At 50.0% G+C, this 16,553-nt stretch overlaps 1 long non-coding RNA gene across 1 annotated transcript in view; it reads right to left on the bottom strand.

Moving 5' to 3' along the window:
* LOC308611019 overlaps nucleotides 1-16,553 on the bottom strand; it is a 722,564-nt gene that overhangs the window by 205,581 nt on the left and 500,430 nt on the right. The window lies entirely within an intron of this gene.

Genomic DNA, 16,553 nt, shown 5'->3' with positions numbered 1-16,553 from the left:
GGTTGGTGGTAGGTTTCCATTCCGGGCTAGGGTTAGGGTTAGGGAACGGCAAAGTTTATGGCAGAGGTGAGGGTACGGAAACGTGTTAGGGTCAGGGTACGTGTTGATGTATGAAGTAGGATTAGGGTACAGCTTAGGGTAAGGTGTAGGGCTGCTGGTAGGTTTCCGTTCCGGGCTAAGGTTAAGGATAGGCAATGACAAGTTTTAGGGCACAGCTGAGGGTATGGAAACGTGTTAGGGTCAGGGTACGTGTTGACTCACTGGTTAGTGCCAGCGTACGGATTAGGATTAGTGTACGGCATAGATAAGGTGTAGGGTTGGTGGTAGGATTCCGTTCCGGGCTATGGTTAGGGTTAGGGAAAGTCAAGGTTTCTATTTCTAGTTCTTTGAAGGAAACTCCATACTGTTCTCCATAGTGACTGTATCAATTTACATTCCCACCATAGTGGAAGAGGGCTCCTTTTGTCCACACCCTCCCCAGAATTTGTTTGTAGATTTTCTGATGATGCCGATTCTAACAGGTGTGAGGTGATACCTCATTGTAGTTTTGATTTGCATTTCTCTAATAATTAGTGCTCTTGAGCAGCTTTTCATGTGCGTCTTGGCCATCTCTGTGTCTTCTTTGAAGAAACGTCTCTTTAGATCTTCTGCCCATTATAGTATTGGGTTGTTTGTTTTTTTAATAACCTGCATGAGCTGTTTATATATATTGGAGATTAAACCTTTGTCAATTGATTCGTTTGCAACTATTTTCGCCCCTTCTGAGGGATGCCTTTTTCCATTCCCGTGTTTTTAACCAAAAAAGAAAGAAAGAAAAAGAAGCAGAACACTAATGTGCATAAAATATGCCTTTTGAAACGGTCGTTTTGAAATATGGACGTCCTTTAAATTTTTTGGTCGATATGTGACCCCAGGATTTGTTTTCAGGGCAGGTGTCATTTACAGGCCTGCAATGATTTTGAATATCAACTGACCATGAGTGCTGGGATTAAAGCTGCTGTTGTGTGAAACGGCCACAAGGTGGCAGCAGTGCTCCCTTACCAATTCTGGTTACTAGGGCAACACAGCCTCAATGGAAGTCGTGTTCTAGATTGGAATTTAGAATGGAATGTGCCAGGAGAAAGCCCCTCAAGTTTGTCTCCCTACTTCTTGTTCGTGTTTTTAATTTAATATTTTGTTTTTTATTACAGCAAGTTTGATTACAATGTTTGGCTTGTTGTAGGTGTGGAAGATGTGGTTCTTTTACACATATACAGATGTCTGTTTTTCCTGGGATCCTTTTCCCATGTGCGTTATGAGATAATGTTGAGTAGTCTTTTGGTACTCCGTAGGTCTTTGGTAATTATATATGTCACCTGTGTTTGTATATGTCTGTTAACCCCAATATCGTAATGAAACCAATCCTCACACCTTTCCATTGGTGAACCATAAGTTTGTTTAATGAATCTGTGATTGCCCTTCTCTGTGGAAATATCTGCCCTGGTATCCATTTTAAGGTAACACCTATAAGTGATATGATATGATATGTGTCTTTCACTTTCTGACTTACTACAAGTCACGTGATTACCTCTAGACTCATGTACGGTGCTGCAAATGCACAGTGTCCTTTTTTTCCTTGGATTCTATTCTGCCTTAGCGAGGTCCATTTTCAAGAATGTGATTCCCTGAGGGTTGTGGATTAGCTGACCTGGGCAGCCTTACCCTGCCGGCCGGCCGTCCCCAGGTCTGCCTTGTTGAGGTCAATATAAACAGCGCTCCAGGCAGCAATAGCCCCTGAAGCTTTGCCTAACTCCATATTCTTTGCCCCGTCAGCAGTCTCGGGGCTGTGCTGGTGGGAGGGAGTGAGGGGCCACATCTTTGTTCGTGGCCCGGTGTGAGTGGGGTTCTGCTGGCCTTTCTGCAGGAGTTGCCAGGCTGCCACCTGTAAAGAAGAGGATGTGTCACCCATACCTTCCGCTGGAATTTCTCTCCGGACAGAGGTGAGGAAGGAAAAAAGCAGTGGGGGCCGGGACAAGAGGGGTATCTCAGGCAGGACAATGGAAAGCTTCCGGAAGAGCGCCCGGGGGCAGGACCACCCTGGCTGGAGAGCAGGCACCAAGTTGGCCTGCGTGCTGTTGCTGGGGTGGCTCCACGGCCTCTTCCTCTAGTCTTACAATCCCTTGTACATATTCAGGTGTTTTACCTGGGAAGGGTGGGAACAGTTCAGCAGCAGCTGGCCTGGGGCTCAGCTCACCTTTATTCAGAGATGCCTCTGCACGATCCCCAGGCGTTGCAATGTGGACGCTCCTTGCCTGGGGTGTGGGTTGCTGGCTGTATGGGAGATGATTCCCCACCTCTGACCAATTTCAGAATTGTTTACCGCTGTAGCAAGTGCCCTGATAGGGTTTTCCTCTGTATAACTGGTGGGTTCAGGTTTTTTTTTTCTTTTATGGTTCAAGTTAGATTTTATTCCTCTTTTATGTATTTATAGATATAAGCATGGAAATAATTCATTCCTATAAATACATCTGTGTGAAGGGAAGAACTTTTTTCTGTATTATTTTTAAATTTTATTTTTTTAAATTTTGAAATTTAATTTTATTTATTTTTTTATACAGCAGGTTATTATTAGTTATGTATTTTATGCATATACATGCATGCAGGTCAATCCCAATCTCCCAACTCATCCCACCTCCACCACACCATGGCTCTCCACACTTGGTGTCCATACGTTTGTTCTCTACATCTGTGTCTCTATTTCTTCCCTGCAAACCAGTTCATCTGTACCAGTTTTTAGGTTCCCCATATATGCATTCATATACAATATTTGTTTTCCTCTTTCTGACTTACTTCATTCTGTATGACAGTCTCTAGATCCATCGATGTCTCTACAAATTACCCAGTTTCATTCCTTTTTATGGCTGAGTAATATTCCATTTTATACATGTACCACATCTTTATCCATTCATCTGTCTGTGGGCATTTAGGTTGCTTCCATTACCTGGCTATTGTAAATAGTGCTGCAATGAACATTGTGGTGAATGGGCCTTTGTGATTTATGGTTTTCTTTGGGTATATGCCCAGAAGTGGGATTGCTGGATCAGATTGTAATTCTATTTCTAGTTTTTTTTTAACGAAACTCCATACTGTTCTCCATAGTGACTGTATCAATTTACATTCCCACCAATAGTGGAAGAGGGCTCCTTTTGTCCACACCCTCCCCAGAATTTGTTGTTTGTAGATTTTCTGATGATGCCGATTCTAACAGTGTGAAGTGATACCTCATTGTAGTTTTGATTTGCATTTCTCTAATAATTAGTGCTGTTGAGCAGCTTTTCATGTGCGTCTTGGCCATCTCTGGGTCTTCTTTGAAGAAACGTATCTTTAGATCTTCTGCCCATTTTTGTATTGGGTTGTTTGTTTTTTTAATATTAAGCTGCATGTGCTGTTTATATATATGGGAGATTAAACCTTTGTCCGTTGATTCGTTTGCAACTATTTTCGCCCCTTCTGAGGGATGCCTTTTTCCATTCCCGTTTTTTTAACCAAAAAAGAAAGAAAGAAAAAGAAGCAGAAAACTAATGTGCATAAAATATGCCTTTTGAAATGGTCGTTTTGAAATATGGACGTCCTTTGAATTTTTTGGTCGATATGTGACCCCAGGATTTGTTTTCAGGGCAGGTGTCATTTACAGGCCTGCAATGATTTTGAATATCAACTGACCATTAGCGCTGGGATTAAAGCTGCTGTTGTGTGAAACGGCCACAAGGTGGCAGCAGTTCTCCCTTACCAATTCTAGTTACTAGGGCAAAAGAGCCTCAATGGAAGTCGTGTTCTAGATTGGAATTTAGAATGGAATGTGCCAGGAGAAAGCCCCGCAAGTTTGTCTCCCTACTTCTTGTTCGTGTTTTTAATTTAATTTTTATTTTTTATTACAGCAAGTTTGATTACAATGTTTGGCTTGTTGGAGGTGTGGAAGATGTGGTTCTTTTACACATATACACATGTCTGTTTTTCCTGGGATCCTTTTCCCATGTGCGTTATGACAGAATGTTGAGTAGTCTTTTGGTATTACGTAGGTCTTTGGTGATTATATATGTCACCTGTGTTTGTATAAGTCTCTTAACCCCGATATCGTAATGAAACCCATCCTCATACGTTTCCATTGGTGAACCATAAGTTTGTTTAATGAATCTCTGATTGCCCTTCTCGTTGGAAATATCTGCCCTGGTATCCATTTTTAGGTAACACCTATAAGTGATATGATATGATATGTGTCTTTCACTTTCTGACTTACTACAAGTCACGTGATTACCTCTAGACTCATCTACGGTGGTGCAAATCGCATTGTGTTCTTTTTTTCCTTGGCTTCTCTTCTGCCTTAGCGAGGTCCATTTTCAACAATGTGATTCCCTGAGTGTTGTGGATTAGCTGACCTGGGCAGCCTTACCCTGCCGCCCGGCCCTCCCCAGGTGTGCCTGGTTGAGGTCAATATAAACAGCGCTCCAGGCAGCAATAGCCCCTGAAGCTGTTCCTGACTCCATATTCTCTGCCCCGTCAGCAGTCTCGGGGCTGTGCTGGTGGGAGGGAATGAGGTGCCACAGCTTTGTTGTTGGCCCGGTGTGAGTGGGGTTCTGCTGGCCTTTCTGCAGGAGTTGCCAGGCTGCCACCTATAAAGAAGAGGATGTGTCACCCATACCTTCCGCTGGAATTTCTCTCCGGACAGAGGTGAGGACGGAAAATAGCATTGGGGGCCGGGACAGGTGGGCTATCTCAGGCAGGACAATGGAAAGCTTCCGGAAGAGCGCCCGGGGGCAGGACAACCCTGGCTGGACAGCAGGCACCAAGTTGGCCTGCGTGCTGTTGCTGGGGTGGCTCCACGGCCCTTCCTCTAGTCTTACAATCCCTTTTACATATTCAGGTGTTTTACCTGGGAAGGGTGGGAACAGTTCAGCAGCAGCTGGCCTGGGGCTCAGCTCAACTTTATTCAGAGATGCCTCTGCACGATCCCCAAGCGTTGCAATGAGGACGCTCCTTGCCTGGGGTGTGGGTTGCTGGCTGTATGGGAGATGATTCCCCACCTCTGACCAATTTCAGAATTGTTTACCGCTGTAGCAAGTGCCCTGATAGGGTTTTCCTCTGTATAACTGGTGGGTTCAGGTTTTTTTTTCTTTTATGGTTCAAGTTAGATTTTATTCCTCTTTTATGTATTTATAGATATAAGCATGGAAATAATTCCTTCCTATAAATACATCTGTGTGAAGGGAAGAACTTTTTTCTGTATTATTTTTATATTTTCTTTTTTTAAATTTTGAAATTTAATTTTATTTATTTTTTTATACAGCAGGTTATTATTAGTTATGTATTTTATGCATATACATGTATACAGGTCAATCTCAATCTCCCAACTCGACCCACCAGCACCACCCCATGGCTTCTCACACTTGGTGTCCATACGATTGTTCTCTACCTCTGTGTCTCTATTTCTGCCCTGCAAACCAGTTCATCTGTACCATTTTTAGGTTCCACATATATGCATTAATATACAATATTTGTTTTCCTCTTTCTGACTTACTTCATTCTGTATGACAGTCTCTAGATCCTTCGATGTCTCTACAAATGACCCAGTTTCATTCCTTTTTATGGCCGAGTAATATTCCATTTTATATATGTACCCCATCTTTATCCATTCATCTGTCTGTGGGCATTTAGGTTGCTTCCATTACCTGGCTATTGTAAATAGTGCTGCAATGAACCTTGTGGTGAATGTGCCTTTTTGATTTATGGTTGTCTCTGGGTATATGCCCAACAGTGGGATTGCTGGGTCAGATGGTAATTCTATTTCTAGTTTTTTAAAGGAAACTCCATACTGTTCTCCATAGTGACTGTATCAAATTACATTCCCACCAATAGTGGAAGAGGGCTCCTTTTGTCCACACCCTCCCCAGAATTTGTTGTTTGTAGGTTTTCTGATGATGCCGATTCTAACAGTTATGAGGTGATACCTCATTGTAGTTTTGATTTGCATTTCTCTAATTATTAGTGATGTTGAGCAGCTTTTCATGTGCGTCTTGGTCATATCTGTGTCTTCTTTGACGAAACATCTCTTGAGATCTTCTGCCCATTTCTGTATTGCGAGGCTCGTGGGTGGGTCAGGCTACGTGTTCACGCACGTGTCAGTGCCACCGTAAGGGCCAGGAGTAGGGTACTGCGTAGGGTAAGGTGTAAGTCTGGTGGTGGGTTTCCGTTCTGGGCTTGGTTTACGGTTAGGGAACGGCAAGGCTTAGGGCACAGCTGATGGTACGGAAACGTGGGATGGTCAGGCTACGTTCTTACGCACGGGTCACTGCCAATGTACGGGCCAGGATTAGGCTACGGCGTAGGCTAATGTATAGGGCTGGTGGTGGGTTTCCGTTCCGTGCTAGTGTTAGGGTTAGGGAATGACAAAGCTTAGGGCACAGGTGAGGGTACGGAAACGTGGGAAGGTCAGGATAGGTGCTGACGCATGCCTCAGTGCCAGCCTACGGGCCAGGAATAGGGTACGGCGTAGGGTAATGAGTAGGGCTGGTTGTGAGATACCATTCCGGGCTAGGGTTAGGGTTAGGGAACGGCAAGGCTTAGGGCACAGGTGAACGTATGGAATCGTGGGAGGGTCAGGCTACGTGCTGACGCACGGGTTAGTGCCAGCGTACGGGCCAGGAGTAGGGTATGGCGTAGGGTAAGGTTTAGGGCTGGTGGTGGTTTTCCCTTCCGGTCTAGGGTTAGTGTGAGGGAACAGCAAGGCTTAGGGCACAGGTGAACGTACAGAAACGTGGGAGTGGCAGGCTACGTGTTGACGCACGGGTCTGTGCCAGCGTACGGGCCAGGTGTAGGGTACGTCGTAACGTAAGGTTTAGGGCTGGTGGTGGGTTTCCGTTCCAGGCTTGGGTTAGGGTTAGGGAACGGCAAGGCTTAGGACACAGGTGAGGGTACGGAAACGTGGGAGAGGCAGGCTACGAGCTGACGCACAGGTCAGTGCCAGTGTAGGGGCCAGGAATAGGGTACGGCATAGTGTAAGGTCTAGGGCTGGTGGTGGGTTTATGTTCCGGGCTAGGGTTAGGGTTAGGGAATGGCATGGCTTAGGACACAGGTGAGGGTACGGAAACGTAGGAGTGCCAGGCTACGTGCTGACGCACGGGCCAGTGCCAGCGTACGGGGCAGGATTAGGGTACGGCGTAGGGTAAGGTGTAGGGCTGGTGGTGGTTTTCCGTTAAGGGCTAGGGTTAGGGTTAGGGAACGGCAAGGCTTAGAGCACAGGTGAGGGTACGGAAACGTGTTAGGGTCAGTCTACGTGCTGACGTACGTGTCAGTGACAGCGTACGGTCCAGGAGTATGGTACGGTGTAGGGTAAGGTGTAGGGCTGGTGGGGGGTTTCCGTTTTGGTATAGGGTTAGGGAACGGCAAGGCTAAGGGCACAGGTGAGGGTACAGAAATTTGGGAGAGGTAGGCTACGTGCTGACGCATGGGTCAGTGCCCGCGTACGGGCAAGGAGTAGGGTACGGCGTAGGGTAAGCTGTAGGGCTGGTGGTGTGTTTCCGGTCTGGGCTAGGGTTAGGGTTTGGGAACGGCAAGGCTTAGGGCACTGGTGAGGGTGCGGAAACGTGGGAGTGGTAGGCTATGTGCTGAGGCACGGGTCAGTGCTAGCGTATGGGGCAGGATTAGCGTACGGCGTATGGTAAGGTGTAGGGCTGGTGGTGGGTTTCCGTTACGGGCTAGGGTTAGGGTTAGGCAATGGCAAAGCTTAGGGCACAGTAGATGGTACGGAAACGTGGGAGGGTCAGGCTACGTGCTGACACACGGGTCAGTGCCAGCATATGGGCCCGGCGTATGCTACGGCGTACGGTAAGGTGTAGGGCTGGTGGTGGGTTTCCTTTCCGGTGTAGGGTTAGGGTTAGGTAACGGTAAGGCTTAAGGCACAGGTGAGGGTACGGAAACGTGTGAGAGGCAGGCTATGTTCTGACGCATGGATCAGTGCCAGCGTACGGGCCAGGAATAAGGTACGGCGTAGGGTAAGGTGTAGGGCTGGGGGTGGGTTTCCTTTCCGGGCTAAGGTTAGGTTTAGGGAATGACAAGGCTTAGGGTTCGGGTGAGGATACGGAAACGTGGGAGGGGCAGGCTACGTGCTGACGCACAGGTCAGTGCCAGCGTATGGGCCAGGAGTGGGCTATGGCGTAGAGTAAGGTGTAGGGCTGGTGGTGGGTTTCCTTTCCGTGCTAGGGTTAGGGTTAGGGAACGGTAAGGCTTAGGGCACAGGTGAGGGTACGGAAACGTGTGAAAGGCAGGCTACGTGCTGACACACAGGTCAGTGCCACCGTACGGGCCAGGCGTTGGGTACGGCGTAGGGTATGCTGTAGGGGTGGTCGTGGGATTCCGTTCCGGGCTAGGGTTAGGGGTAGGGAACCGCAAGGCTTAGGGCACATGTGAGGTTATGGAAACGTGGGAGTGTCAGACTACGTGCTGACACATGGGTCAATGACAGCGTACGCCTAGGTGTAGGCTTCGGTGTAGGGTAAGGTGTAGGCCCGGTGGTGGGTTTCCGTTCTGGGCTAGGGTTAGGGTTAGCGAACGGCAAGGCTTAGGGCACAGGTGAGGGTACGGAAAAGTGGGAGGGTCAGGCTACGTGCTCACGCACGTGTCAGTGTCAGCTTCTGGGCAGGAGTAGGCTTCGACGTAGGGTAAGGTGTAGGGCTGGTGGTGGGTCTCTGTTCCGGGCTAGTGTTAGGGTTAGGGAACGGGAAGTCTTAGGGCACAGGTGAAGGTACGGAAACGTGGGAGGGTCAGGCTCCGTGCTGACACACGGGTCAGTGCCAGTGTACGGGCCAGGAGTAGGATACGGCATAGGGTAAGGTGTAGGGATGGTGGTGGGTTTCCGTTCCGGGCTAGGGTTAGGGTTAGGGAATGGCAAGGCTTAGGGCACAGGTGAGGGTATGGAAACGTCGGAGGGTCAGGCTACATGCTGAATCAAGGGTTAGTTCCAGGGTATGGACCAGGTGTAGGGTACGGCGTAGGGTAAAGTGTACGGCTGGTGGTGGGTGTCCATTCCGGGCTAGGGTTAGGGTTAGGGAGCGGCAAGGCTTAGGGCACAGGTGAGGGTACGGAAACGTGGGAGAGGCAGGCTACGGGCTGACACATGGGAGAGTGTCAGCTTACGGGCCAGCAGTAGGCTACGACGTAGGGTAGGGTGTAGGGCTGGTGGTGAGTTTCCGTTCCGGGCTAGGGTTAGAGTTAGGGATCGGTAAGGCTTAGGGAACAGGTGAGGGTAAGGAAAAGTGGGAGGGTCAGGCTACATGCTGACGCACGGTTCAGTGCCAGCGTACGGGCCAGGAGTATGGTACGGCGTAGGGTAAGGTTTAGGGCTGGTGGTGGGTTTCCGTTCCGGGCTAGGGTTAGGGTTACGGAACGGCAAGGCTTAGGGCACAGGTGAGGGTTCGGAAAAGTGGGAGGGTCAGGCTACGTGCTGACGCACGTGTCAGTGCCAGCATACGGGCCAGGAGTCGTTTACGGCATAGGGTAATGTGTCGGGCTGGCTGTGGTTTCCCGTTCCGGGCTAGGGTTAGGGTTACGGAACGGCAAGGCTTAGGGCACAGGTGAGGGTACGGAAACGTGGGTGGGTCAGGCTACGTGCTGACGCACGGGTCAGTGCCAGCGTATAGGCCAAGAGTAGGGTACGGCGTACGGTAAGGTGTAGGGCTGGTGGTGGGTTTCCGTTCCCGGCTAGGGTTAGGGTTAGGGAAAGGCAATGCTTAGAGCACAGGTGAGGGTACGGAAACGTGGGTGGGTCAGGCTACATGCTGAATCACGTGTCAGTGCCAGCGTACGGTCCAGGAATAGGTTACGGCGTAGGGTAAGGTGTAGGGCTGGTGGTGGGTTTCTGTTCCGGGCTAGGGTTAGTGCTAGGGAATTGCGAGGCTTAGGGCACAGGTGAGGGTAAGGAAACGTGGGAAAGGCAGGCTACGTGCTGACACACGAGTCAGTGCCACCGTACGGGGCAGGAGTTGGGTATGACGTTGGGTATGGTGTAGGGGTGGTGGTGGGTTTCCTTTCCGGGCAACTGTTAGGGGAAGGGAACCACAAGACTTAGGGCACAGGTGAGGTTACAGAAACGTGGGGGGGTCACACTACGTGCTGACGCACGGGTCAATGACAGCGTACGCCCAGGTGTAGTCTTCGGCGTAGTGTAAGGTGTAGGCCCGGTGGTGGGTTTCCGTTCCGGGCCAGGGTAAGGGTTAGCGAACGCAAGGCTTAGGGAACAGGTGAGGGTACGGAAAAGTGGGAGGGTCTGGGTACGTGCTCACGCACGTGTCAGTGTCAGCTTCCGGGCAGGAGTAGGCTTCGACAAGGGTAAGGGTTAGGGCTGATGGTGGGTCTCCGTTCCGGGCTAGGGTTAGGGTTAGGGAACGGCGAAGCTTAGGGCACACGTGAGGGTACGGAAACGTGGGAGTGTCAGGCTCCATGCTGACGCACGGGTCAGTGCTAGCGTACGGGGCAGGATTAGGGTACGGCGTAGGGTAAGGTGTAGGGCTGGTGGTGGGTTTCCATTCTGGGCTAGGGTTAGGGTTAGGGGATGGCAAAGCTTAGGGCACAGAAGATGGCACGGAAACGTGGGAGGGTCATGCTACGTGTTGACGCACGGGTCAGTGCCAGCGTACGGGCCAAGAGTAGGGTACGGTGTAGGGTAAGGTGTAGGGTTAGGGTTAGGGAACGGCAAGGCTTAGGGCACGGGTGAGGGTACGGAAACGTGGGAGGGTCAGGCTACATGCTGACGCACGGGTCAGTGCCAGTGTACTGGCCAGAAGTAGGGTACAGTGTAGGGTAAGGTTTAGGGCAGGGGGTGGTTTTCCGTTCCGGGATAGGGTTAGGGCTAGAGAACGACAAGCCTTAGGGCACAGGTGCGGGTACGGTAACGTGGGAGGTTCAGGCTATGTTCTGACGCACGGGTCAGTGCCAGCGTACGGGCCAGCAGTAAGGTACGGTGTAGGGTAAGGTGTAGGGCTGGTGGTGGGTTTCCTTTACGGGCTAAGGTTAGGTTTAGGGAATGACAAGGCTTCGGGTACGGGTCAGGATACGGAAACGTGGGAGGGGCTGGCTACGTGCTGACGCACAATTCAGTGCCAGCGTATGGGCCAGGAGTGGGCTATGGCGTAGAGTAAGGTGTAGGGCTGGTGGTAGGTTTCCGTTCGGGGTTATGGTTAGGGTTATGGAACGGCAAGGCTTAGGACAGAGGTGAGGGTACGGGAACGTGGGAGGGTCAGGCTACGTGCTGACGCATGGATCAGTGCCAGCGTACGGGCCTGGAATAGGCTACGGCGTAGGGTAAGGTTTAGGGCTGGTGGTGGGTTTCTGCTCTGGGCTAGGGATAGGGTTAGGGCACGACAAGCCTTAGGGCACAGGTGAGGGTACGGAAATGGGGGAGGGTCAGGCTATGTGCTGACACACGTGTCAGTGCCAGCGTAGAGGCCAGGAGTAGGCAACAGCGTAGGGTAAGGTTTAGGGCTGGTGGTTGGTTTCCTTTCCGGGCTAGGGTTAGGGTTAGGGAATGTCAAGGCTTAGGGCACAGATGAGAGTACGGAAACATGTGAGAGGCAGGCTACGTGCTGACACACAGGTCAGTGCCACCGTACGGGCCAGGAGTTGGGTATGGCGTAGGGTATGCTGTAGGGGTGGTCGTGGGATTCCGTTCCGGGCTAGGGTTAGGGGTAGGGAATCGCAAGGCTTAGGGCACAGGTGAGGTTACGGAAACGTGGGAGTGTCAGGCTACGTGCTGACACACGGGTCAATGACAGCGTACGCCCAGGTGTAGGCTTCGGCGTAGGGTAAGGTGTAGGCCCGGTGGTGGGTTTCCGTTCTGGGCTAGGGTTAGGGTTAGCGAACGGCAAGGCTTAGGGCACAGGTGAGGGTACGGAAAAGTGGGAGGGTCAGGCTACGTGCTCACGCACGTGTCAGTGTCAGCTTCTGGGCAGGAGTAGGCTTCGACGTAGGGTAAGGTGTAGGGCTGGTGGTGGGTCCCTGTTCCGGGCTAGGGTTAGGGTTAGGGAACGGGAAGGCTTAGGGCACTGGTGAGGGTACGGAAACGTGGGAGGGTCAGGCTGCATGTGACGCAGGGTTCAGTTCCAGCGTACGCTCCAGGAGTATGGTACGGCGTAGGGTAAGGTGTAGGGCTGGTGGTGGGTTTCCGTTTCGGGCTAGGGTTAGGGTTAGGGAACGGCAAGGCTTAGGGCACAGGTGAGGGTACAGAAACGGGTGTCGGTCAGGCTACGTGGTGACGCACGGGTCAGTGCCAGCATACAGTCCAGGAGTAGGCAATGGCTTATGTTAAGGTGTAGGGCTGGTGGTTGGTTTCCTTTCCAGGCTAGGGTTAGGGTTAGGGAATGGCAAGGTTTAGGGCAAAGGTGAGGGTACGGAAACGTGGGAGGGTCAGGCTCCGTGCTGACGCACGTGTCAGTGCCAGCGTACGGGCCAGGAGTAGGGTACGGCATAGGGTAAGGTGTAGGGCTGGTGGTGGGTTTCCGTTCCGGGATAGGGTTAGGGTTAGGGAACGGCAAGGCTTAGGGCACAGGTGAGGGTATGGAAACGTCGGAGGGTCAGGCTACGTGCTGACACACGGGTCAGTGCCAGCGTACGGGCCAGGAGTAGGCTTCGGTGTAGGGTAATGTGTTGGGCTGGTGGTGGGTTTCCTTTCCGGGCTAGGGTTAGAGTTAGGGATTGGCAAAGTTTGGGCACAGGTGAGCTTACAGAAACTTGTTACAGTCAAGGTACGTGTTGAAACACGGGTTAGTGTAAGCGTATGGATTAGGATTAGGGTACAGCGTAGGGTAATGTGTAGGGTTAGTGGTAGGTTTCCGTTCCGTGCTAGGCTAAGGGTTAGGGAATGGCAATGTTTAGGGCACAGGTGAGGGTACGGAAACGTTTTAGGGTCAGGGTACATGTTGACGTACAGATTAGGATTACGGTATGGCTTAGGGTAAGGTGTTGTGTTGGTGGTAGGTTTCCGTTCCGGGCTTGGGTTAGGGTTAGGGAATGACAAGGTTTAGGGCACACGTGAGGGTATTGAAACGTGTTAGGCTCAGGGTACGTGTTGACGCACGGGTTAGTGTGAAAGTACAGATGAGGATTATGGTGCGGCATAGGGTAAGGTGTATGGTTGGTGGTAGGTTTCCGTTCCAGGCTAGGGTTAGTGTTAGGGAACGGCAAGGTTTTGGGCCCAGATGAGGGTATGGAAACGTGTTAGTGTCAGGGTACGTGTTGACATATGGATTAGCATTAGGGTACGGCTTAGGGTAAGGTGTAGGTTTGGTGGTAGGTTTCCGTTTTGGGCTAGGGTTAGGGTTAGGGAATGGCAAGGTTTAGTCACAGGTGAAGGTACGGAAACGTGTTAGGGTCAGGGTAAGTGTTGACGCATGGGTTAGTGTCAGCGTACAGAGTAGGTTTATGGTCCTTCGTAGGTTAAGGTCTAGGGTTGGTGGTAGGTTTCCGTTCCAGGCTAGGGTTAGTGTTATGGAACGGCAAGGTTTAGGGCATAGGTGAGGGTACGGAAATGTGTTAGGGTCATGGTACGTGTTGACGCTAGGAATATGATTAGGGTATGGCGTAGGGTAACATGTAGGGTTGGTGGTAGGTTTCCGTTTTGGGCTAGGGTTAGGGTTAAGCAACGGCATGGTTTAGGGCACAGGTGAGGGAACGGAAAAGTGTTAGGGTCAGTGTACGTGTTGACGCACGGGTTAGTGTGAGTGTACGGATTAGGATTAGGGTACCGTGTAGGGTATGCTGTACGGTTTGTGGTAGTTTTCCATTCTGGGCTAGGGTTAGTGTTAGGGTACGGCAAGGTTTAGGGCACAGGTGAGGGTACAGAAACGTGTTAGGGTCATGGTACATGTTGATGCATGGAATAGTGTCATCGTACGCATTAGGATTAGGGTACGGCGTAGGGTAAGGTGTACGGATGGCAGTAGGTTTCCATTCCGTTGTACGGTTAGGGTTAGCGAATTGCAAGGTTTTGGGCACAGGTGATGGTACGGAAATGTGTTAGGTTCAGGGTACGTGTTGACTCACGGGTTAGTGTCAGCGTACGTAGGAGGATTAGGGTACCGCATAGAGTAAGGTGTAGGGTTGGTGGTAGGTTTCTGTTCCAGTCTAGGGTTATGTTTAGGGACCGGCAAAGTTTAGGGCACAGGTGAGGGTACGAAACGTGTTAGGGTCAGGGTACGTGTTGATGCACAAGTTAGTGTCAGCATACGAATTAGGATTAGGGTACGGCGTAAGGTAAGGTGTAGGGTTGGTGGTAGGTTTCCGTGCTGGGCTAGGGTTAGGGTTAGGGAACGGCAAGGTTTATGGCAGAGGTGAGGGTACGGAAACGTGTTAGGGTAAGGGTACGTGTTGACGTATGGTTTAGGATTAGGGTACGGCTTAGGGTAAGGTGTAGGGCTGATGGTTCATTTCTATTCCGGGCTAAGGTTAAGGATAGGCAACGGCAAGGTTTAGGGCACAGCTGAGGGTACGGAAACGTATTAGGGTCAGGGTACGTGTTGACTCACCGGTTAGTGCCAGCGTACGGATTAAGATTAGTGTACGGCATAGATAAGGTGTAGGGTTGGTGGTAGGTTTCCGTTCCGGGCTATGGTTAGGGTTAGGGAAAGTCAAGGTTTCTATTTCTAGTTTTTTTAAGGAAACTCCATACTGTTCTCCATAGTGACTGTATCAATTTACATTCCCACCATAGAGGAAGACGGCTCCTTTTGTCCGCACCCTCCCCAGAATTTGTTGTTTGTAGATTTTCTGATGATGCCGATTCTAACAGGTGTGAGGTCATAGCTCATTATAGTTTTGATTTGCATATCTCTAATAATTAGTGCTGTTGAGCAGCTTTTCATGTGCGTCTTAGCCATCTCTGTGTCTTCTTTGAAGAAACGTCTCTTTAGATATTCTGCCCATTTTTGTATTGGGTTGTTTGTTTTTTTAATATTAAGCTGCATGAGCTGTTTATATATATTGGAGATTAAACCTTTGTCCATTGATTCGTTTGCAACTATTTTCGCCCATTCTGAGGGATGCCTTTTTCCATTCCCGTTTTTTTAACCAAAAAAGAAAGAAAGAAAAAGAAGCAGAACACTAATGTGCATAAAATATATCTTTTGAAACGGTCGTTTTGAAATATGGACGTCCTTTAAAATTTTTGGTCGATATGTGAGCCCAGGATTTGTTTTCAGGGCAGGTGTCATTTACAGGCCTGCAATGATTTTGAATATCAACTGACCATTAGCGATGGGATTAAAGCTGCTGTTGTGTGAAACGGCCACAAGGTGGCAGCAGTTCTCCCTTACCAATTCTGGTTAATAGGGAAACAGAGCCTCAATGGAAGTCGTGTTCTAGATTGGAATTTAGAATGGAATGTCCCAGGAGAAAGCCCCTCAAGTTTGTCTCACTACTTCTTGTTCGTATTTTTAATTTAATTTTTTATTTTTTATTACAGCAAGTTTGATTACAATGTTTGGCTTGGTGTAAGTGTGGAAGATGTGGTTCTTTTACACATATACAGGTGTCTGTTCTTCCTGGGATCCTTTTCCCATGTACGTTATGACACAATGTTGAGTAGTCTTTTGGTATTCTGTAGGTCTGCGGTAATTATATATGTCACCTGTGTTTGTATATGTCTGTTAAACCCGAAATCGTAATGAAACCAATCCTCCTCACACCTTTCCATTGGTGAACCATAAGTTTGTTTAATAAATCTATGATTGCACTTCTCAGTGGAAATGACTGCCCTGGTTTCTATTTTAGGTAACACTTATAAGTGATGTGAAATGATATGTGTCTTTCACTTTCTGACTTATTACAAGTCACGTGATTACATCTAGACTCATCTACGGCGCTGCAAATGGCATTGTGTCCTTATTTTCCTTGGCTTCTATTCTGCCTTAGCGAGGTCCATTTTCAACAATGTGATTCCCTGAGGGTTGTGGATTAGCTGACCTGGGCAGCCTTACCCTGCCGGCCGGCCCTCCCCAGGTCTGCCTGGTTGAGGTCAATATAAACAGCGCTCCAGGCAGCAATAGCCCCTGAAGCTGTGCCTGACTCCATATTCTCTGCCCCGTCAGCAGTCTCGGGGCTGTGCTGGTGGGAGGGAGTGAGGGGCCACAGCTTTGTTGGTGGCCCGGTGTGAGTGGGGTTCTGCTGGCCTTTCTGCAGGAGTTGCCAGGCTGCCACCTGTAAAGAAGAGGATGTGTCACCCATAACTTCCGCTGGAATTTCTCTCCGGACAGAGGTGAGGAAGGAAAAATGCAGTGGGGCCCGGGACAAGAGGGGTATCTCAGGCAGGACAATGGAAATCTTCCGGAAGAGCGCAAGGGGCCAAGATCACCCTGGCTGGCCTGCAGTCACCAAGTTGGCCAGCGTGCTGTCGCTGGTGTGGCTCCACGGCCCTTCCTCTAGGCTTTCAAGCCTTTGTACATATTCAGGTGTTTTACCTGGGACGGGTGGGAACAGTTCAGCAGCAGCTGGCCTGGGGCTCAGCTCACCTTTATTCAGAGATGCCTCGGCAC

The sequence above is a fragment of the Mesoplodon bidens genome (assembly GCF_964165515.1).
Source record: "Mesoplodon bidens genome assembly, contig: HAP1_SCAFFOLD_94, whole genome shotgun sequence".
Lineage (NCBI taxonomy): Eukaryota > Metazoa > Chordata > Mammalia > Artiodactyla > Ziphiidae > Mesoplodon > Mesoplodon bidens.
This window is presented reverse-complemented; position numbering and strand designations above follow the sequence as displayed.